The sequence below is a fragment of the Mirounga angustirostris genome, unplaced genomic scaffold (assembly GCF_029215605.1).
Source record: "Mirounga angustirostris isolate CCGP_5_RB_7025 unplaced genomic scaffold, mMirAng1.0.hap1 SCAF_6, whole genome shotgun sequence".
Lineage (NCBI taxonomy): Eukaryota > Metazoa > Chordata > Mammalia > Carnivora > Phocidae > Mirounga > Mirounga angustirostris.
In genome coordinates this window covers 59,005,115-59,027,842 of record NW_026991714.1, presented here as the reverse complement: position 1 = coordinate 59,027,842, position 22,728 = coordinate 59,005,115, and positions in this window count along the sequence as shown.

Here is a 22,728-nt window from a genome sequence, read left to right as displayed (position 1 = left end):
AACAGACATTTTTCCAAAGAAGACATCCAAATGGCCAACAGACACGTGAAAAAGTGCTCAACATTGCTCGGCATCAGGGAAATACAAATCAAAACCACAATGAGATACCACCTCACACCAGTCAGAATGGCTAAAATTAACAAGTCAGGAAATGACAGATGTTGGTGGGGATGCGGATTAAGGGGAACCCTCCTACACTGTTGGTGGGAATGCATGCTGGTGCAGCCACTCTGGAAAACAGTATGGAGGTTCCTCAGGAAGTTGAAAATAGAGCTACCCTATGATCCAGCAATTGCACTACTAGGTATTTACCCAAAGGATACAAACGTAGTGATCACAGGGGGCACCTACACCCCAATGTTTATAGCAGCAATGTCCATAATAGCCAAACTATGAAATGAGCCCAGATGTCCATTAACAGATGAATGGATAAAGAAGATGTGGTATATATACACAATGGAATATTAGCCATCAAAAAATGAAATCCTACCAACTGCAGTGACATGGATGGAAGTAGAAGGTATTATGCTAAGCAAAAAGAAAGACAAATATCATATGATTTTACTCATCTGTGGAATTTTGAAACAAAACATGATCATAGGGGAAGGGAGGGAAAAATAAAATCAAGAGAGGAAGACAAAACCGTAAGAGACTCTTAACCATAGGAAACAAACTGAGGGTTGCTGGAGGGGTGGTGGGTGGGAGGATGTGGTAACTGGGTGACTGCCATTAAGGAGGGTACTTGATGTAATAAGCACTGGGTGTTATATGCAACAGATGAATCACTAAACTCTATCTCAAACTAATAATATATGTTAATTAATTGGATTTAAATTAAAATTTTTAAAAATTAAAAAAAATAAAATGTCAGGGCCACATGGTTTAACTGGGAATTCTTAATTTTCAAGGAATAGATCTGTTCAATATTTTAAAAAAAAATAGTCTGGGGACACCTGGGTGGCTCAGTTGTTAAGCATCTGCCTTTGGCTCAGGTCATGATCCCAGATCCCCACATCGTTCTCCCTGCTCAGCGGGGAGCCTGCTTTTCCCTCTCCTTCTGCCCCTCCCCCTGCTTGTGCTCTGTGTCTGGCTCTCTCTCTCTGTCAAATAAATAAATAAATAATAAAATAAAAATAAAAAGTAGTCTGTATCCAATCTGGGTTTATTCAGGAGAGCAAAAGTGATTTAGCATTAGAAAATCTATAAATGTCAATTACTACATTAATAGACTCAAGGGAGAAAAGCATGTTATTATTAGAATGGATGGAGAAAAAAGCATTTGGCTAAATTCAACACCTATTCATGATAAAAATTCCAAGCAAACTAGAAACAGGATTGGAACTTCCTTAGACTGATGAAAAGCATCTACAAAAATTCTACAGTAAATATTGTTAATGGAGAAACTTTAAAAGCATCTCCTTTAAAACCAGGAATAAGACAAAATACCCTCTGTTTTGCTTCTATTCACCATTGTACTGGAATTCCTATCACATACAATATAAAAAGGAAAATAAAAGATTTGAAAAGAAATAAATTGTCATTATTCACAGATACAGTTGTCTACATAAAAGCTCAAAAGATCTACAGATAATGGGCGGAAATAGTAAGTTTGGCTGGCTAAAAGATCAATGTAAAAAATCAAATGCATTTCTATACATCAGCAACAAATAGTTTGGAAAAATATTTTTAAAAAGAAAAGACAGCATTTATAATAGCAAAAAAAAACCTGTGAGGTACCTAAGGAATAAATCTGACAAAATAAGACGTATAAGGCCCATATGTAGAAAACTATACAACTTTAGTGGAAAACATTAATAAAGTCCTACACAGAGATTGCTTTAATATTGAGTCTTTCTATAGATAGTTTATCTCTCTATAGATCAGTTTTCTAGCTATAAAAAACATAAAGAATTCAATTCTCCCTGGACTCATCTATAGATTGAATGCAGTTTCAGTTAAAATCCCAACCTTGTTTTTGTGGGACTTAGTAAGCCAATTCTGGGAAGAATTGAGGAAAAAGCTAGGACACTCCTGTAGAAGAATAATGTGGTAAGGAAGATGGGACTTGCTCTGCCAGATCTTCAATTTATTATAGAGATTATTATAATGATAATTAAGATTGTGAGATACTGCAGTAAGGATAGACAACAAATGGAACTGAGTCAAAAGACCCATGCATTTATGGAACTGATACATGACAGGAGTGACATTTCAGACCAATGGGACTATTTAGAAAATTGTCCACTTAGACAATTGTCTATTTAGAAAAAAATGATAAATGCATAAAGGAAAAACAACTGAAATTAGACCCCTTCCCTACTTTATTCAAAAAAGTAATTCCCGGGGTACCCGGGTGGCTCAGTCATTAAGCGTCTGCCTTCGGCCCAGGTCATGATCCCAGGGTCCTGGGATTGAGCCCTGCATCAGGCTCCCTGCTCAGCGGGAAGCCTGCTTCTCCCTCTCCCACTCCCCCTGCTTGTGTTCCCTCTCGCTGTGTCTCTCTCTGTCAAATAAATAAATAAAATCTTAAAAAAAAAAAAATTCCCCTTGGTCTAAGGATTTAAATATGAAAAGAAATTTTAAATTTTAGAAGACATATATGACTTTGAGGTTATAAAGATTTTTTGAGCACATAATACAGAAAGAGTTCACTATAAAAAAATTGATACATGTGTTCATTAAAGCAAGAACAAACGACAGAGATTGTGAAAAGACAATCCTCAGGCTGGAAATTATAGGCATGATGTAGTCAGGATAGTGATTGCCTCTGGGGAATGAAAGTGAGAAAGCAGAGAAATATATGTGTCAAATATTACATTTAAAGGGACAATACAAAGCAAATTTTAATAGAGGCTTTTTGGTGACTTCCGCAATAGTGAGATCGAGTTTCTTTCTCTCAAGTTACAATATTTTAATCTTTAAGACAGTTTCTGCTAGTTGGTATGGAAAAGACTAGCGTTAATGAGTCACCTGAAACTTCTACTTTAGAAGATAAAGGCATGGGGCGCCTGGGTGGCTCAGTTGGTCAAGCGTCTGCCTTCAGCTCATCGTGATCCCAGGGTCCTTCAGGTCGTGATCCCAGGGTCCTGGGATGGAGCCCCACCTCGTCCTGGGGCTCCCTGCTCGCTGGGGAGTCTGCTTCTCCCTCTCTCTCTGCCTGCCGCTCCCCCAGCTTGTGCTCTCTCTCTCTCTCTTAAATAAATAAATAAATAAATAAATAAATAAATAAATAAATAAATAAATAAAATTCTTTTTAAAAAAAGGAAAGGAAAGGAAAAGAAGATAAAGGCAGAAGTGCTCTATGTGATACATCAGTAAATTAGGTGTCTGCATCAGCTGCAGAGCTGAGACTGTGTCTTTCCTTGGTGTTAAGAAGAAAAACAAACCCAAAACTTTCTATCAGCCCCAGTTGGGTGCCACCTTGGGAATTTATTCACCCACCATTCTCAGTTTGAGGAACCTAAAAAGTCCATTTCTCCATTTGAGATGACAGACCAGGATAGCAATTTAAATAAATTTGGCTTCTCAGGAGCTGAGAGGCAAATCTGCCAGCACAGTCCAAAGAGCATCTACCATTTTTACTAGAATCTGCTAAAAATAACATACATCTTCTGTCTCCCACTGACACACAATGGAGTTAAGCACAATTATTTTACCGCCAGAACAGGTCACAAAGGAGGGTGATGAGCACTTAAAAAACCTTTAGTAATATCAGGCCCTTGGCTTTTACCACATGCTATCCATGCTCTTGTGGAATTCTTCAAGTTTTCAGGCACCTGCTTTTAACCAGAAAAAAACTTGTTGGGGGCCAAAGTGCTGCTGAACATAACCTAAACTTAGAAATAAGCATACTCATTCCAGTTCCATTTGGGTATATTTAAATGACATACAAGCACACTCCTGCTAAATTTCTACCAGCTCTTTCTAGCCAACAGAACATAATTTCATCTCTGCCTCTCTCAGGACACCTAACATTTTTCATCTTGTAGTAAAGCAGTGTATTATGTATATTTTGTCTCCCCAACTTGAGGACAAAAAGACATTCCTTTTAATATCACTACTATTATTCGGAATAGGTACTTTATATACAAATACAAAAGATACAGAGGGTATGCTGAGCGGGGAGTCCGATGGGGACTCGATCCTAGGACTCCAGGATCATGACCTGAGCCGAAGGCAATCGCTTAACCAACTGAGCCACCCAGGCGCCCAAATCTTTTAAATATATTTTTACATATACTCGCTTCTCAGACTTCTAGAATTTCATTTTTTTATATTTTAATTTTTGATCCATCTAATTCTATCCTAAATTTTGATCCATCTAAATTGTCACAATGTGACATGGATTCAGACTACATTTTTTTCTAGGTGGTTACCAGTTTCCCCAGATCATTTTTTAAATCCATGTTTCCACAATAATTTCAAAATGCTGATTTTTCATTTAATAAATTCCTATGTATAGTTAGGTCTAATTCCCGACTTTCTGTTCTATTCATGTACTCATTGCCCTGTTTTACTTATAGCTTTACAACAAGTATCTGGTTGTATATACGTAATTATTTGGTATGGCAAAGGAAAGATTTTATTCGTTTTTAACCCAATCCCTACCCTACCGCAAAGTCAAGTTTGCTTATTTCATTTATCTACTTATTCATTCCATTCATGCACCCATTTATTTACTATTCAAACATTTATTAAACAAGCTTCTAAATACTTGGCATCATGCCAGTGCAGGAGAGAAAAAGATGAACGGCAGTCCTTACTCTTAGAGAGTTCACGGAGAAGTGGGCACCCAGATGGTACCCAGTGAATGTCAAATATTGGTAGAGTTACTGGTCAAGAGCATGGCCCTTGAGGCAGACAGTCTCCATTCAAATTTGGGTTTGACCACTTACTCACTGTATGGCCTTGGGCAAATTACTTAACCTCTCTGCTTCTCACCTAAAAGTGGTGATAGTAACACCTACCTGTTAGGGTTGTTACGAGGATTAAAAGATTTAATATACTTAGAATATTCCTGGCACCAAGCAAGTTCTAGGTAAGACAACCTTGTTGTCACCATTCCCCCCATCTAGCCTCTGGGGATGTCTCAGTGCTCTGATCAGATGTCCTCTGGCCCGCCTCCTCATCTCTGGTTGACAGGAATGTTACTACAGCCCGAGACCCTACCACTCCCTCACATCCAGCAGCTGTGAGTAGCTTCACCACCTCCTGTCTTGAGACTATTGAGACCAATCTCATTGGGCCATTTATTTCTGTTTACATCATCCACTCCCACCCCATGCTCCCAAACACAAGACTCTTAGGTCATCCTCTTTCCCCACATGAGGATCCCTATACAGCTCTGCACATTTCTTTTCTGGTCCCATCTCCCAGCCTTCCCCATCTCATAAAACCCTTCTACTGGGACCTCTGGAGCTCAAGGGGGGTTGTGGGCGCATCCTCCATTATATACCACCTCTTGTCAGAACATTCCCTTCTTCTTCATGTTTCTCTGTTCTCTCCGCTTCAGGTTGGCTCTTTCCCACCTTCCTCATACCCCTGGGCCTGGAGGTGAGAGGGGTGCTCCTCCTTTTCCCTCACCTCTCCCTAAGAACTTCCAGGTTGGAGTGTCCTGCGGATAGATTGTCACCTACCCTCCTTGCTGTTGTCACCTACTCTGCCAGCACACCCACACTCATTCTTTGATGATTTCAGCTCCGGGCTCCCTGTCACACTCTCCGGTGCTACTTCTGCCATGGTTCTTGGTGATTTCAGTCTCCATGGAGATGATCTTTTCAAATCCTGATGTCTCAGTTCTTTGACATCCTCTCCTCAGTGAACTTGTCCTGCATCCCACTTCAATTACCCAGTCTCCTACTCATATCCTGGGCCTTATAATTACCAGTAACACAACCCCAGAATACATTCATTTCAAATTCTATGCTCTACTCACCACCTCAGTTTTTTAGCTCATATCTTCTGGCACCCCAAGTTCAACAATTCTTCTGTTGCATGTGGAACGTACAATCTATTGATTCAATCACCATTTCCCCCATCTCTTACCACACACAGTCTTCATTTTGCTTTTTACCATGTTAAAAATCCACAATCAAGTGTCACTCCCTTGCATACATTCTCATCTTTGCTGATCTTTTCCTTTGTTTGGTAAAATCCACTCCTTGCTAAACCCAATTCTGTCTACTCTTTGTCAACACCTGCACATCTGATAATAACTGGAGAAAGGCACATTACCAAGCTGCCCCATCTCACTATAAATTTATGATCATCACCTCAAAGGCACCCTTAATGCTACTGTATTACCCTAGTCCCTCACTCTTCCACTCTTCTGGATGGCTCTTTCATACCTTCTCTTCTTTCCTCAAAACTCCAACACCTCCTATTCCATCCTCACTCCTAGATTTGCACTTTACTGAGAAAGAAGCAACATTCAGAAGAGAACTTATACAACTCCCACCATGCCATATACCCAGCCACTGGCCTCTGTCCTCTATCTGTGTCCTAGCCACCCCAGCCTGTTAGAAGGGATTATTTGCTCACACTTCTCCTTAAGGTCAACACCACTCCTTCTATCTAAATCTCATCCCTCTCACTCAGAGCATTGCACCTGCAGTTCTTTTTTCTCTCTTCATGCTTCCTTCTCTATTTGATAATTCCCATTACTCTATAAACTTGTTATTATTTCTCCCATTAAAAATAAAAACAATTGGGGCACCTGGGTGGCTCAGTCAGTTAAGCATCTGACTCTTGATTTCAGCTCAGATCATGATCTCAGAGTCATGAGATCAATCCCCGCGTCCAGCGTGGAGCCTGCTTGGGATTCTCTCTCTCCCCTTCCTGCAACCCCACTCTCTCTCTCTAAAAAAAGAAGTAAAATTTAAAAACAAATAAATAAAAACAAGTAATCCTTGTACTTCTCTATACTGCTCCATTATCCACTCTCTTAGAGCAAAGCTTCTCGAAAGAATTGTCTTTTCTTCCTTTCCTCTCCTCCCATTGTCTCCTGAGCTCAATAAGACATTTGCCTCTGTCATTCAGCTGTGATTATTCTTATCAAGGTCACCAGTGACTTTCATATTGCTAAGTTGAATGCTCAGTCTCAGTCCTCCTCTTAATTAACCTACCAGCAACATTTCTTAGACATAGTTGAAACAGGTTCTTCACTTGGTTTCTAGGACACCACATTCTCCTGGTTCATTCCTGTCTTACTAATTGTTCATCAATCTTAGCTGTATTATCTCCCTTCCTCCAAATTTTATAGTTCCTCAGGGCTCAGCCTCCAGGAAGAATAAACCCTACTGACATCCTAATTTTGGACTTCTGGACTCCAGAATATTGAGAGAATAAAATTTCTATTGGTTTAAGCCATCCAGTTTGTAGTAATTTGTATGGCAGTCCTGAGATATTAATACATACTTCAATAAACTACTGAAAAAGAGACCAGTCAAACTTTAATGGTGATTTCCATTTCAATTCATGTAACAGAGTCCTTTCTGCAGCTACCAAGACCCTGCACTACCTCTTTGACTTTTCTTCCCACCCCTTCCTTTGCTCGCTCTGCAGCAACCACACTATTCTCTTGCTGTTCCGTTAGCACTCCAGGCACACTCCTGCCATAGGGCCTGTGTGCTAGGTCCATCTGCCTGGAATGCTCTTCCCATAGATATCCATGCAGCTCTTCCCTTCCTTTCTTTACATGTTTGCTCAAATGCCATCTTCTCAAATAGATAAATTCCCAGAAACACACAAACTACCAAAGCTGAACCAGGAAGAAATAGAAAATTTGAACAGACCAATAACAAGCAAAGAAATTATATCAATAATGATAATAATAAAAAAAACCTCCCAACAAACAAAAATCCAGGATCAGATGGCTTCACAGGTGAGTACTACCAAACATTTAAAGAAGAGTTAACACCTATACTTCTCAAACTATTCCAAAAAATAGAAAAGGAAAACTTCCAAATGCATTCTATGAGGGCAGCATTATCCTATACCAAAACCAGGTAAAGACATCACAAAAAAAGAGAACTACAGGCCAATATCCATGATAACTCTTCTGTATAGATAAGTATTTTTATGATTTGTCCAGCAAACTGACCAGGTACCTAGACCTGCATATACACAGACGGGCTAAGGAATGTTGTTTGTGAGACTCATGCTATGTGAATAACCTTAGGAGCCTAATTGTTTAAAATATATTTTCTGGCCTCCAGGTCAGAACTGGCCCTTCTGTTCTGGACGCCAAGAGCTACAAATCTCATCTCACGTCTGCTCTTGCTCCAGGCTGGCCTGGCCCCCAGGAATGGAATTAGGGAGAGGAGGCAGACACACATAGCCCAGGCTCCTTGAAAATATAGAAACATGATAACATGAAAATGCAGCTCGCTCCAAACTGAACGTAGGGGAACAAATGTTTAATTTCGAGCTCTGTTATTTGCCCTATAAATATGGCCCTTATGGGGATGGTCAGTTGGAAGTCTCACCTGAGTGGAGGATGCTCTGCCCAGGCCTCTCAGTCAGGACTCCAGCCTGGCTATTCCCACAGTGTTTCCCCAGCTGATGAGGTTGGATGTTGTAAGTACCAGGTTTGATGTAACATTTCCTTATTCTCATTTATGGCCTACTATTACCTTCATCTATATGTACCTTCCTTTCCTCTTCTGTTTCTATTAGGTTTCTAGAATAGTAATAATAAAGTTTTCTTTCCTTTTTGAACCCAAAACATAGCTATTGTGAATCTTTTGTGCAGAACATAAATATAGATGCAAAAATCCTCAACAAAAAACTAACAAACTGGGGTGCCTGGGTGGCTCAGTCGTTAAGCGTCTGCCTTCGGCTCAGGTCATGATCTCAGGGTCCTGGGATCGAGCCCCGCGGCAGGCTCCCTGCTCCGCGGGAAGCCTGCTTCTCCCTCTCTCACTCCCCCTGCTTGTGTTCCCTCTGTCGCTGTGTCTCTCTCTGTCAAATAAATAAATAAAATATTAAAAAAAAAAAAACTAACAAACTGAATCCTACAATACATTTAAAAAATTATTTATCAAGATCAAGTGGGATTTATTCCTGGGTTGCAAGGGTGGTTCGATATTCACAAATCAATCAACATGATACAACATATCAGTAAGAGAAAGGATAAGAACCATATGATCATTTCAATAGACACAGAAAAAGCATTTGACGAAGTACAACATCCATTCAGGATGAAAATCCTCAACAACCATACACAAAAATAAATTCAAAATGGATTAAAGACCTAAATGTCAGACCTGAAACCATAAAAATCCTAGAAAAGAACACAGACAGTAACCTCTTTGACATCAGCCTTAGCAACTTTTTTCTAGATAGGTTTCCTGAGGCAAGGGAAACAAAGGCAAAAATAAACTATTGGGACTTTATCAAAATAAAAAGCTTCTGCACAGCAAAGGAAACAACCAACAAAACTACAAGGCAACCTACTGAATGGGAGAAGATATTCGCAAAGGACATATCCAGTAAAGGGTTAGTATCTAAAATATATAAAGAACTGTTACAACTCAACACCCCCAAAAACAAAATCTGATTAATATGGTCAGAAGACATGAACAGACATTTCTCCAGAGAAGACAAACACATGGCCAATAGACACATGAAAAGATGCTCAACATCATTCATCATTAGGGAAATGCAAATCAAAATCACAATGAGATATCACCTCACACCTATCAGAACGGCTAAAATCAACAAACAAGAAACAACAGATGTTGGCGAGGATGTGGAGAAAAAGGAACACTCATGCACTGTTGGTGGGAATGCAAGCTGGTGCAGCCACTGTGGTAGACAGTATGGAGGTTCCTCAAGTTAAAAATAGAACTACCCTACGATCCAGGAGTTGCACTACTGGTATTGGATATTTACCCAAAGAATACAAAAACACTAATTCAAAGGGATACATGCCCCCTGATGTCTATTGCAGCATTATTTACAATAGCCAAGATATGGAAGCAGCCAAGTGTCCATCAATAGATGAATGGATAGAGAAGTGGTGTATATATATATAAATGGAACATTATTCAGCTGTGAAGAAGAATGAAATCTTGCCATTTGCAATGACGTGAGTGTAGCTAGGGAGTATAATGCTAAGCAAAATAAGTCAGCCAGAGAAAGACAATACCACATGATTTCACTCATATGTGAAATTTAAGAAACAAAACAAATGAGCAAAGGAAAAAAAGAGAGACAAATCAAGAAGCAGACTCTTAATTACAGAGAACAAATTGATGGTTACCAGAGGAGAGGTGGGTAGGGGGATGGGTTAAATAGGTGAAGGAGTTTAAGGAGGGCACTTGTCATGAGCACCAGGTGATGTATGGAATTGTTGAATCACTATATTGTACACCTGAAACTAATTTTAACACTGTACTTAACTGGAACTAAAATAACTTAAAAACAAGAAAAAAATGTCATCTTTGTGGGAACAACTTTTTCAAAATAACTGTTCCCCCACATTCTGTAGCTCCCTAGCCTGATTTACAGTCCACCATTGCAGTTAGAAGCATCTGGCATACTTTGTTTCACTCACTCGTTTTATTTACGATGGCCTTTTCCCATCATTAGAATGTAAACTCCATGGAGACTGGGAATTTTTCCTTCTCTTCTGTTCATTGCTGTTTTTATGTTGTCTGGCAAGAGTTGATGATCAATAATTTGTTGAATGAATGAATGAATGAATGAATGAATGAATGAATGAATGAGGTTGCCTATTATTCCTTTTTTCAGTCAAAATAATGGGGCCATCTTGTTATTTGACACAGAGCTTTTGTTTTTTATTATAGAAATGTTCAAACATGTAAAAGTAGGATATATAATGTACCTCTTACCCCAATTGAACAATTATCAATACAAGTTTGACCAATTTTGTTTCATCTATATTCCCACCCATTCCCTGTACCTCCCAGCAGATTAGTTTGAAGCAAATCCCAAACATCATATCATTTTAATTTGTAAAGATTCCATTGGGTATCTCTGAAAGATAAGGAGTCCTTTAAAAAGAACACTAAAAATCAATTTCTTAATATCATCATATAATCAGTGTTCACATTTTCCCAATTGTGTTATGTTTTTGTTTTGTTTTTCACTTTTGTAGCTTGAATTTGGCTACAAATAAGGATATTCTAATTTGTTAGGTATCTATTAGGATATTCTGATTTGTTGATATGCCTCTTTTATTCTATAGGTTCTTCCTTTATATTCTGCAAATTTTTGGTTGAAAAAGCCAACTCCATATTATTAGTTTCTCATAATAGTACTGCATTTTCCCATAGTCTGGATTTTGCTGACTGCATGGCTGCATTCCTGAGTGTCCTTTAACATGTTCCTTTGTCTCCTGTGTCACCTATGAACTGGTAGATGCTTGGTCACATTTTCGTTCTTCTGTTTTTCTCAAACCTGCTTTACTGGCAGTATTTGTACTTCTAATAGAAGGAACAGTCTCTAGTTTTCTCTCTCTCTCTCTTTTTTTTTTTTAGGGGTGATGATCACTGCCCAAATCCCATAGTTTAGTAGTGTTTGAAAAATAGTGACATTCCTCCCCCTCTCTTTTTAGTTGAAATACTTCCACAAAGAGATGCCCTTCCATATTCACCCCATATCAACTATCTGGTTTCTCTGATAATTTAGAAAAGAGAGAGAAAATGTTTCATTTACCTACTTCCAAATTAACGATTTGTGTTGCTCCTAGCATCTTCCGAAGGTGACCAATGAGTTGTGGTTATTTTAATACCGTTATGAATAATCGATACATGTATTTTTATGTGTTTTAATCTACTGTAGTAATTATCTTTATTGTTGCTCAAGTCATCCTCTTTGGCCAATGAAAGGTGATTTCTGAATCCTACTGACACAATTCCAATGGTCTTTGATAACTTCCTTACTCTCTGGTATGACAATATGTTCTAGGCTTGCCTTGTACATTATTTCCTGCCCTAGACCCGATTTAAGCAATTTATCCAAGGAGCCCTGTTTTCTTTTGTGAGAAGTAGTATTTAAAAACCACACTCCGAGTATTAGTGGTTCCTCACTGGTACTGGGTCAGTGTGCAGTAGAGAATTAACTCAGCAGCCCTGGGTTATCTAAACCCTGCACATTTCAAAGAAAGGTTTGGCCCGTGACCAACTCCTGGGAGATAACCTCTAAGCCCTTGAAATATCCCACCTGATAAGAGTGTTTATCTAGGACTTTGGGCCACACCAGGTAGTCTATGCTAACAATGTGATTTATGGGGGCGGGGGGGGGGGGCGGGGGGGGTTCTTGGGCCACAGAGTGTCAGCTGACCTCAGGAGGGTCGTTCCTACATGACTGAAGCCCTAATAGAAATCCTAACAAGACCTGAATAAGATTCTGTGGTTGGCAATATTTTGTGCATGTTGCTATACATCATTGCAGGGAAAATTAAGTGCTGTCTATATGATTTCACTCAAGGGAAGGGACAACTGCAAGCTTATTTCTGGTCTCTCCTGGTCTCTGCCCTATGTGCCTTTTTCCATTGCTGATTTCACTCTGTAATCTTCCGTGGAATAAACTTAACTGTGAGTGTAACAGCTTTGCTGAGTTCTGTAAATTTTTTTAGAGAATCAGTGAACCTGAGGTTGGTCTTGGGGACCCCTGAATACAGTCAGAAACTGTGTTTGAGCATTTTCAGTAGATACAACTAGGGAATATGTATTTTTAAGATCAAATAAATCATGATTTCATACTATATTACAAACAAAGTGCAAGTCCCCAGGCTTAACTTTACTTAACTCACTAATCCTATATCTGTATCTCCTTTCAACCACACCAGAAATAGTTGGTTCTTAATGATAACAAATATTCACTTTTCTTTACTCTTTCAATACAACAAACTCAAAATAGCAGCACTAAATCTACAGCAACACTATAATTATTGAGAACAGTTTAAGGTTTTGTTTTTGTTTTTGCTGTTATTTTTGTCCTTAGGGTTGATCCCAGTGGGAATATATGGTCAAATTACTATTTTAAAGTCACTCAAAATAGTTCATCTCTGTGCAATTATGCTATTAACTGGATATGCAGATATTATCACTTGTATTTTATTTTTGCTTTATAGGGGTTTTTATTTAATTTTGTTTTATAATTTTGTGAAATGTTTGTTTCTAAAGACAAATCTTCATAATATTTAAAGAAGTTCCTCCCTCTACCCCTCTATATAACCATTTTTAAATTTAGTGCTATTCTTTTAGTGATTTTTATCACATGAGCAAATACATACATGTGTATATGTATGTCTGTATCTATATCAACATACAGATATATGCAAATCTTCCCTTTCTAAAATAAATGGTAGCACACTATACATGTTCTTCACTATGCCTTTTCTACTTAACAATATACCCTAGAGATCGCTACATTGTAGAATGTAGAGATACGCCTCATTCCTGTTTACACTGTATTATATTTCATCGTGCAGCTGAAGCGCTTTTTGTTTAACTGTTTTCCTATTGATTCAGATTATTCCTAGTCTTATTTTTTTTTTTTAAGATTTTATTTATTTGACAGAGAGAGACACAGAGAGAGAACACAAGCAGGGGGAGTGGGAGAGGGAGAACAGGCTTCCCGCGGAGCAGGGAGCCCGATGCAGGGCTCGATCCCAGGACCCTGGGATCACGACCTGAACCGAAGGCAGTCGCTTAACGCCTGAGCCACCCAGGCGCCCTACTGCTAGTCGTCTTATTACAGATAGTGCACTAATAGTACCTTGGACATACATCTTGTCATATTTTTGTTAGTGTGTTTTCAGTATAGTGTCTTGAATCTAGATTCCTAAAATACCAATTTTCAGTGTAATTATTGGACCACATGGTACATATATGTGTAATGTTGCTAAATATTGCCAGTTTCTCCTCCGTCAGGAATATTGGGCCATTTTGCTTGCCTACCAGCAATGTATACAGGTGCTTGTTTCTCCACAGACCCACCAGCAGAGCGTATGGTCCAAATTTTGGATTCTTGCAGATCTTACAGGTTGGAAATATTTCTCAGTGTAGTTTTAATTTACGTTTATCTTATAGTGAGTGATGTTGAACATATTTTTGCATAGTTAAGGGTAATTTTCACTCCCTTTCTCTGCACTGTCTGTTCATATCTCTGATAATGGATTCTTCAGGCTTTTCCTTATGTTTCAAATTATTATCTTTCTGCGAACACAGCTTCAAATTTTAGCAAGAATAGGATACACTAAAGAAAGCCTAGGTCCTGGTAAAACTGCAATTGAAGGGTGGTATATACAGATATTTTAAAATATTGATTAGGGTTCTGAATTGTGAGATTAAAAATCTTGGATTTCTTGGGTATTTACATTAATTTCATTTACTCATTAATTTAACTGATATTTATGGAGCACATGCTATATCCAAATGCTGTTCTAGGCACTGGAAATCCAACAATGAGCTTATTCTCCTACCTAAGGGAGCTAATGAAGAAGGAAATGACATTATTCTGATTCAGGCTGAAAGATTGTCCCTAAAAGAATATACTCTTGGTTCATATGATTTTCTCCATGTTTCCATCTGTGATATCCAGAAATTTGGGGTCATCCCTACTAGAGAGTCAAAAACAGTGGTAAAGTTTTTGCCATAGAGATGACTGTTAGTCACCTCATTTTGTCTCACTGGCTTCTTTTATCAATGAAGGAAAAACCCCGCAGATCTTATTACTGCTAAGTCACACAGCCAAAGCCCCTGGTTTTCAGGTCTTCCTGGGTTATTTCCACAGCATCAACATTGTAGAGAAATTAAGGGAGCAAAAATAATGCAAGTGCAACCCCATCTGTTTGTCCCCATCTGATCTAGAGAATAACTCCAATTAATGCGGTCTTGCGCACTTTTTGGTGGTGGTATTGTTTCTGCCTGACTCTTCCCTGTCTCCACCCTACGTGTGAAGCCACAGAGCTCTCCTGAGTCATGGAATGGGTTCAAAGGGACTGCAAGATGTTTTTAATTTCATAAGAGAGATAATAAAACCCAGTTAGAGAAAAGTGGGAACAGGAAGATAAAAACAACATGCTGGGAGAGGAGGAAGGCTACTCTGAGCTAATAAACCATATAGATTGTTCCTGAAGGAAAGGACTAAGGGTCATGGCATGTAGAATGGTACTTAAGCAAGGGTTCTGGATCTCTCTCTGAGAAAAAAAGTTCTATAATAAAGCTCAGGACTTAATAGTTAGACCTCTGTTTGGGCCCCAGCTCTGTCACCAACCAGCTGCCTGAATCCTTGACAAGTCACTTTAATTCTTCTGAGCCTCAGTTTCTTCTGAGATGGTGTGGCTATCTGGCTGACTGACAGTGTGACTGTGAGGATCAAAATGGGTCATGTCTTTGAATATGCTTTTTTTTTTTTTTAAAGATTTTATTTATTTATTTGAGAGAGAGAATGAGAGAGAGAGAGCACATGAGAGGGGGGAGGGTCAGAGGGAGAAGCAGACTCCTCGTTGAGCAGGGAGCCCGATGCGGACCTCGATTCCGGGACTCCAGAATCATGACCTGAGCCGAAGGCAGTCACTTAACCAACTGAGCCACCCAGGCACCCTGAATATGCTTTTTAAAGTTCATTACTTTCTTTAAAAAAAAAGATTTATTTATTTATTTGAGAGAGAGAGAGAGCAGGGGGGAGGGGAGGGGCAGAGGGAGAGGGAGAAAGAAACCCAAGCAGACTCCCTGCCAAGTGCGGAGCCTCAGGCGGGGCTGGATCCTACAACCCGGAGATCATGACCCCAGCCAAAACCAAGAGTTGGGCACTCAACCAACTGTGCCACCCAGGCGCCCCCATTCATGAACTTCTGCTACATAGTTCCCACCCCCAACAACCTCAAGCATGTGTATATATACCACAAAATATTTAGATAGGAAGACTGACTAGTTGCAAGTCACTGAAGCTGATCTTTCTAGAAGTTGCTCAATTAATGTTTCAGCAGGTTCTTTGAAGTCTCTTCCTGGGTGCTGGGTGAGATGAGACCCTTTGAATCCACCTCTGAACGCTCCTACTCCAAGGCAACTGCAGTCTGTACTCTGTTTAGAGCGATATGAAATAATTACCCATTGGCACAGCGAGCCCATCTTTTCTCCTGGCAGCACACGAGAAAGCTCAAAAACATCTCTGGTTTTGATTGCCAAGTGGGGTGGGAAATGACCACAGCTTAAATTGTGAGTCCAGGGGTCTCTGCAGAAAACCACTTCCGCCTCTCTGTGAGGCTGATGTCACTTTCTACCACAACTGCTTCCTGAGCCCTGCTCTTCTGCTCCCTGGGAGATCCACCTGTAGTCTGGGCATGCTCTCAGCCTGGACGTATTGGAAGGCTTCTTAACCTGGCAGTCGACCCAGCTGATAGGCGTCTGTCAAGGCCACTGGGAACATGCGGAGTGAACTCAAGGTGGAAATAAAAAGGTTTGTCTCTCCATAGGTAGCCTTATTTCAATTAAGAAAAAAAATCATAGAAGGGACACCTGGGTGGCTCAGTCTATTAAGCATCCGACTCTTGGTTTTGGCTCAGGTCATGATCTCAGGGTCATGAGATTGAGCCCGCCTTAGGCTCTGCGTTCAGCGGGATTCTGCTTGAGATTCTCCCTCTCCCTTTTCCTCTGCCCCTCTCCTAGGTTAAGTGCACATGGGCATGCTCTCTCTCTCCCTCTCTAATAAATAAATAAATTAAATATTTTTTAAAAAGGAAAGAAAAAAATCATAGAAGATTGTCATGCTGGGCAAGTTCTGCTCAATTAATACCTTCAACATGCCGGGGTGGCTCAGCCTGCTAAGCATCTGCCTTAAGCTCGGGTCATGGTCTCAGGGTCCGGGATCGAGCCTCACATCGGGCTCCTTGCTCAGCAGGGAGTCTGCTTCTTCCTCTGCCTCTGCCCTTCCCCCTGCTCATGGTCTCTCTCTCTCTCCCTTTCTCTCTTCCTCCAATAAATAAAAATATTTTTAAAAAGTGAAATACTTCGTGTTAATTTTATGAGAAAAAGGTGAAATAGAAATATGATGGGTTTGTTTAAGATATTTTAAAAGAGAAGAACCTATGTTCTTCTGCTGTGTGGGCTATCCTCTCTTGGGTTTTCCCCCAGCCTTGCTGCAGGCTTCACTTTCATCTCCTTTGCTGAGTTTTCTTCCTCCATGTGTCATTAGAGATGTCCTCAGGACTCCTCCTTGGCTTCTTTCTCACCACTCAGCCTCATGCCGGGCATCTCCTCCATATCCATGACTTTACCCCCTCCTGGATGCCAGTGATCCTTGAAATGCTGAACCAGCCAAAACTCTCTTTAGAGCTCCAGGCACTTAGACCTCAAACCCCATAGCTGTTTTTTTTATTCTTATTGCTAATCAAACCCATCTTATTTTCAAAATAACTTACTTAAGGTGCATTCCAAAAATACATAAAAGATGAAAATAAATAAAAGCAAAAGCATTGTGAAGACAAAAAAAAGGTAAGGTAATGGAAAAAGTTAGTTCACAAATCTATTTAGAAAAGTTCTATAGAATTGCTTGACCTGCATCATAAGTTTGACTTTGAGCCTCCTATTAACCATTGCAAAGAGGGAAACACAAGTTCACAATTCATATAAAGTTAAAACAATATGTCTATAGCAAAAACCTTTCGAATAAGCAGAACCAAGAGAAAATTCTCTAGTGAGTTCTCATCAATAAGAAGTTTGCAATGTAATGATCAGTGTCCTCAACAGCATCCTAAGGGCAAATACAAAAATGAGAGACCTAATGTTGTTTCTAATAATCTTCTACAATAGTGTCCAGTGGAATAACATAGCTATGTAAAAGAATATGTATAATGCAGTTAATGTAAAAGAATTCCAGAAGAAATTAAGATGATGCAAACCAACTATGCAGATCTGATGGTTTGGCTTGAGTCAAGGCCAAAGACTGTTATATACTCTAAAATATTCTGTACGTTTTATTTTTTTTAGTAAAGATTTTTATTTTATTTTTTTAAGATTTTATTTATTTATTTGACAGAGAGAGAGAACACAAGCAGAGGGAAAAGCAGGCTCCCCACGGGGATGGAGCCCGATGCGGGACTCAATCCCAGGACCCTGGGATCATGACCTGAGCTGAAGGCAAACACTTAACTGACTGAGCCACCCAGGTGCCCCTCAGTAAAGATTTTTAAATTTATTGACTGGTAGTGAGTCCTAAGTTATAGTTGCTTGATGTTTCTGGTGTACAGATAGTCTTTCTTAGCAGTTAATAACGCAGCTGGTCATCCCTTCTGTGGGAAAATTCTGAGGCATGTTCCATACAGTTTCTCAGAGGGTCTCCAGTGTGATTGAGCCCCAGTTGCCCACAGCAGGAGCCAGCTCAATAGCACAGATTTTACTGACCTTTTCCCTATCCCATCCTACTTGCTGCATCACTTCAGCTTCCTGATATCAGCTCATAAGACAAGCACCTTGATCTCAGGCTCTGCTTTTAGGGAAGCTATAGGAAGCCAGCCTAATCCCAAAATTAGAGCTAGAAGATTGGATTAAAGAACATTCCCAGAAGGTATCAGGGAAAAATGAATGATGGAAAATCTAAAAAGTGTTTGGAGATCTGGATGCTAGAAGTGGATGTGTTGTTATTCAAATAACAGAAGTTCCAGGGGGAGACAAGCAGGTTATTACAGTAGTTCAATTTAGTTGGTCTCTGTGTGACTTTATTGAGTAGATATCTATCACCTTCTCACAACTCTTTATCTTTAATTTCACCTCGCAACCCTTTACCTTCAATTTCTCTGACTTCCAGCAAAGGAAGTGGAGAGGAAATAAGCTCAGTGGGTCAGGCATTTTGCCCTTGGGTCATTTCCCTTAGCATTGGGTAATCAAAGCCACTCAGACCTCAGTAACGGTTGGTCACCTCTCTATTCTATAGCTAAGACATGATTGCTGCTGGCTTTCAGTTACCTCAACGCATCAGCCTCTTTGCCAAGACATTTGTGTAATACCTGTTCTTGTACCTCACTCTATAGCAGCTTCTGGTCATAATGGGGAATGCCTTTCGGAAAGAATAAGGCTAACAATCTGGATGGGTACTAACTTCAAGAAGGAAAGAGGAACCGACGTGGGCCTGTTTTCCCTGCTGTAAATTCCCTAGCAAGCTCAGAGAGGACAGTTTTTCTGTCTAGGATTAGGAGCTTCAGGCCATGCCATACTGCTCAGAGTCAGAATTACCAAAAGATGTCTAGAAATTAAGCATTCATTTTGTTGGCTCGGTAGACTAGCCCAATATCAACATCACTTTCGTCCCCTCCCTTTTTCTTCTCACTGATCTTGTTGTTCCTCTGAAGCTCTGGGTGAAGTCTTCATACCATAAAAATGGCAAGCGACTTCGGGACTACTGCTGAAAGCCAAGTGGAGTGTTTTCTCACAATTTTTTTCATTCCTTTTTTTTTTTTTTTTTTTTTGAGGAGGGGAGGTTTGCTGATAGAGGAGATCAGGGACAAATTTACTGTGGGAAATCGTCTCCAAACTTCTCGCATATCTGAAAGGAGAAAGATCCCTGCCCCATGGGTTCCCACTGTTGGAGGAGGAAGCTACAAATATAGAAGGGGAGAAAACTCGAACCCTGTGGCCTGTTGGATTGGAATAGGAGACGTTGGTGTGAACTAATGATCTTCAATATATAGAGATTATTAATATAGAAATAAATATAGAGGGAAAGTAAAGATAATGTTTATGTAGAAAAATTATTTAACAATTATATATATTATTTAAAGTTATATATTATTAAAATTATATGATTATATATTACATATAACTTTTTATATATGATATATACATAATTCATTCACTAAATCTTTACACTGCTGAGACGGCCTCACAAACAATAACAATGAACACACCTAATTCTCAGATTTTCATTTCTGAACACCATTTTTCACTAAAACAGACAAGTGCTCCTTGGGGAAACAACTGATTTCAGGGCTGAGAAAGAGAAAGTACAAAAGGAACCTGCAATACCTTATGTCAGAAAGTGACGAAGTGTGAAAAGAATGATAGGATTGTCAAAGGTCAAAGAAGTCAGCTAGAAAGGAGCTCCCAAGGCCAAAATCTGGGACTATTTGGGCATCAAAATAAGTAATGACAGCAAAGGATTATAACCCAGGAGATAAAATAGAAACACAAGAGCCCATAGAGATTTAATCAATTGATGAGTAAGTTAAAACTCTGATGAGAAATGGTATGTTTACATAGTCTCTAAGAACCTCTCAAAAAAAGAAGTTACTTATTGCAACAGGAAAACAGTAACTTTAGAGTGGAGAAAACTTTCAGACACCACTTAAATCCAGTGATCAAAGTTAACATTATCAGTAAGAGGAAAATTAAAATCCTGTGCCATCCCATAGGATGCAATGAGAAGAACACAGTTTCATTTCTGTGATGCTCTTCTCAAAAACACATGAGGTTAATCATGAAGAAATATCAGACAAACCCAAATTGGGAGACTTTCTACAAAATACAGACAGACAGAGATATTATATCTAACTAGATGCAATGATGTGCTCGCTTCGGCAGCACATATACTAACTAGATGCAATGAGTAATTCTGAACTAGATTCTCTTGCTCTAATGGATATTACTGGGAAAATTGGGAAAACTTAATGGGGTCTGAGGGTATTGATGCTGATTTCCTGATATCGATGGTTGTATTGCAGCTACATAGGAAAATATCCTTATAGGGAGGAAATGCACATTAAATATGATACATATATAATAACATATTTAGGGTGATAGGGCATTGTGTTGGCATTCTCAAATGGTTCAGGAAAAGTCTTTTGTGTTGTGCTTAAACATTTTTTGTAGGTTTGAGATTATTTCAAGAAAAATAGTGGAAGGAGAAAAAAATCCAGTGGAGGGATACCATAGAATCACACCACCTTCCTGTGTATGTTTGGCGTCTCCATATGCACCCCTCCTGCAGCCTCTCCCAGTCAACTATGATGCTGTCACAGGACCAGCCATCTGAAGAATCAGTCCCCCATTTTCTGGAATTGGAAAGACATTGAAAGGCCCTTGTTCTTTCAGCCCTCAAAATAGGCTATGAGTGTTTCTAAAATTCCTTATTTGGAACTTAGACTGGGTTATCTCGGAATGAGCTTTAACTCTTTTAGAAGTAGAATGAATCTCTCTTCACCCCTTAAGAAGGTGCAGGGGGTGCAGAGGAGTGGGGATGAAGAGATTTAGTACTTGGTAGAAGCAGAATACTCATAATTGGTTATAGGTGAAGGCAGATGTGTTGGTTATTCTCCATTTGCGCTCCCCACCCCCCTCCTCTTTCCCTTTCTTCCTTGATTTTTACTCCAAGAGGCTGATCCCCACAGAAGGCATGACCTGATGTCTTGCCATCTGGCTTCTCCTTCGGTTCTGCCAGTGGGAGGCGGGTGGGGTGGGAGAGTGGCGTTTCCTCCTCCGCCCACTCCTTCCACTGGTGCTGCTATTTGGCATTGGCATCTCTCCATGACTCCACCTGCTACTGGAAACCCCTTCTCTGTGTCGCTAGCTCTCACTGGTTCTGGAAGGGTTCGCCCCCTTCCCTCCCCTCGTCCTTTTGGGCGTTGGGAAGGTGATGGCTTTCCCAGACATGGGGAGCAAGCTTTCCCACAATGAAAGACAAACCCTGAGCAATACATGATGGCCTTAATAAAAGAGCTAAAGATACTGCACAGGTGCCTTCCTTTCATTCAAGAAGTGGCTTCAAGTTAAGTGATTTCGAGAATCGATCCACTTTGTTTTATGTAAACCGTATGGGGACGCTATGAGTACAGAGGAGGAGACAGCGACGGTTTGATGATTCAATATATTCACTGTTTCTCCCTGAGAAGGACAGTGGGCCCATATCCCAATGACATGTGACTTGCTCTGTGCCACAGAATAGGAGCAGAAGGGGTGGCAGCCCTTGCCAAGCAGAAGCTTTATGAGTCTCCTCAGTCTTTCATTTTTTCTTTTCCCTCTGCTGTGAGATGCACTGTCCCAAGAGCTGGGTTAATCTTCAGCCTGCATCCCAGAATGAGGAAGATGTGCAGCAGGGCTGAGCTAGCCTGAGATAGCAGGTAATACGAGCAAGAAATAACCCTTTGTTGTTGTAAGCCACTGAAACTTTACATTGTTACCAGGACATAACTTGGCTTAAGTTGACTAATACTAAAAGACCCTTTGCATTAAAAAAAAAAAAAAAAAAAAAAAAAGAGGAAGGGGGTGCCTGGGTGGCTCAGTCTGTTGAGCATCCAGCTCGCGATTTTGGCTCAGGTCATGATCTCAGGGTCCCGATCCAGCTCCATGTCCAGCTCCACGCTCGGCGGGAGGTCTGCTTGAAGATTGTCTCCCTCTCCCTCCAGCCCTGCCCCCTGCACTCTCTCTCTCAAATAAATAAATAAATCTTAAAAAAAAAAAAGAAGGAAAGATTGTTTTTTAAAAAACACGAGCTAATGGTAAACCCACCTTGTAGCATATCCTGGCCCTCTCCCACAACTGGCAAAGGCAGGATATATCCACACACTAACAAGAGAATTCAAGTACAAAGATAAGCACATAGCTAAAAATCAATGCACTTGATAAAAGCCAAAATATTTAAAGGGAGACCCCCCCAACTCTATAGCCAGATGAATTTCTTGGATCATTTTTTAATTTTGGTAAGTCAGTCGCTATAGAAAGGAAAGCCAAAAGGTCTTGAGGGTCAAAGTTTGATGACTATGAT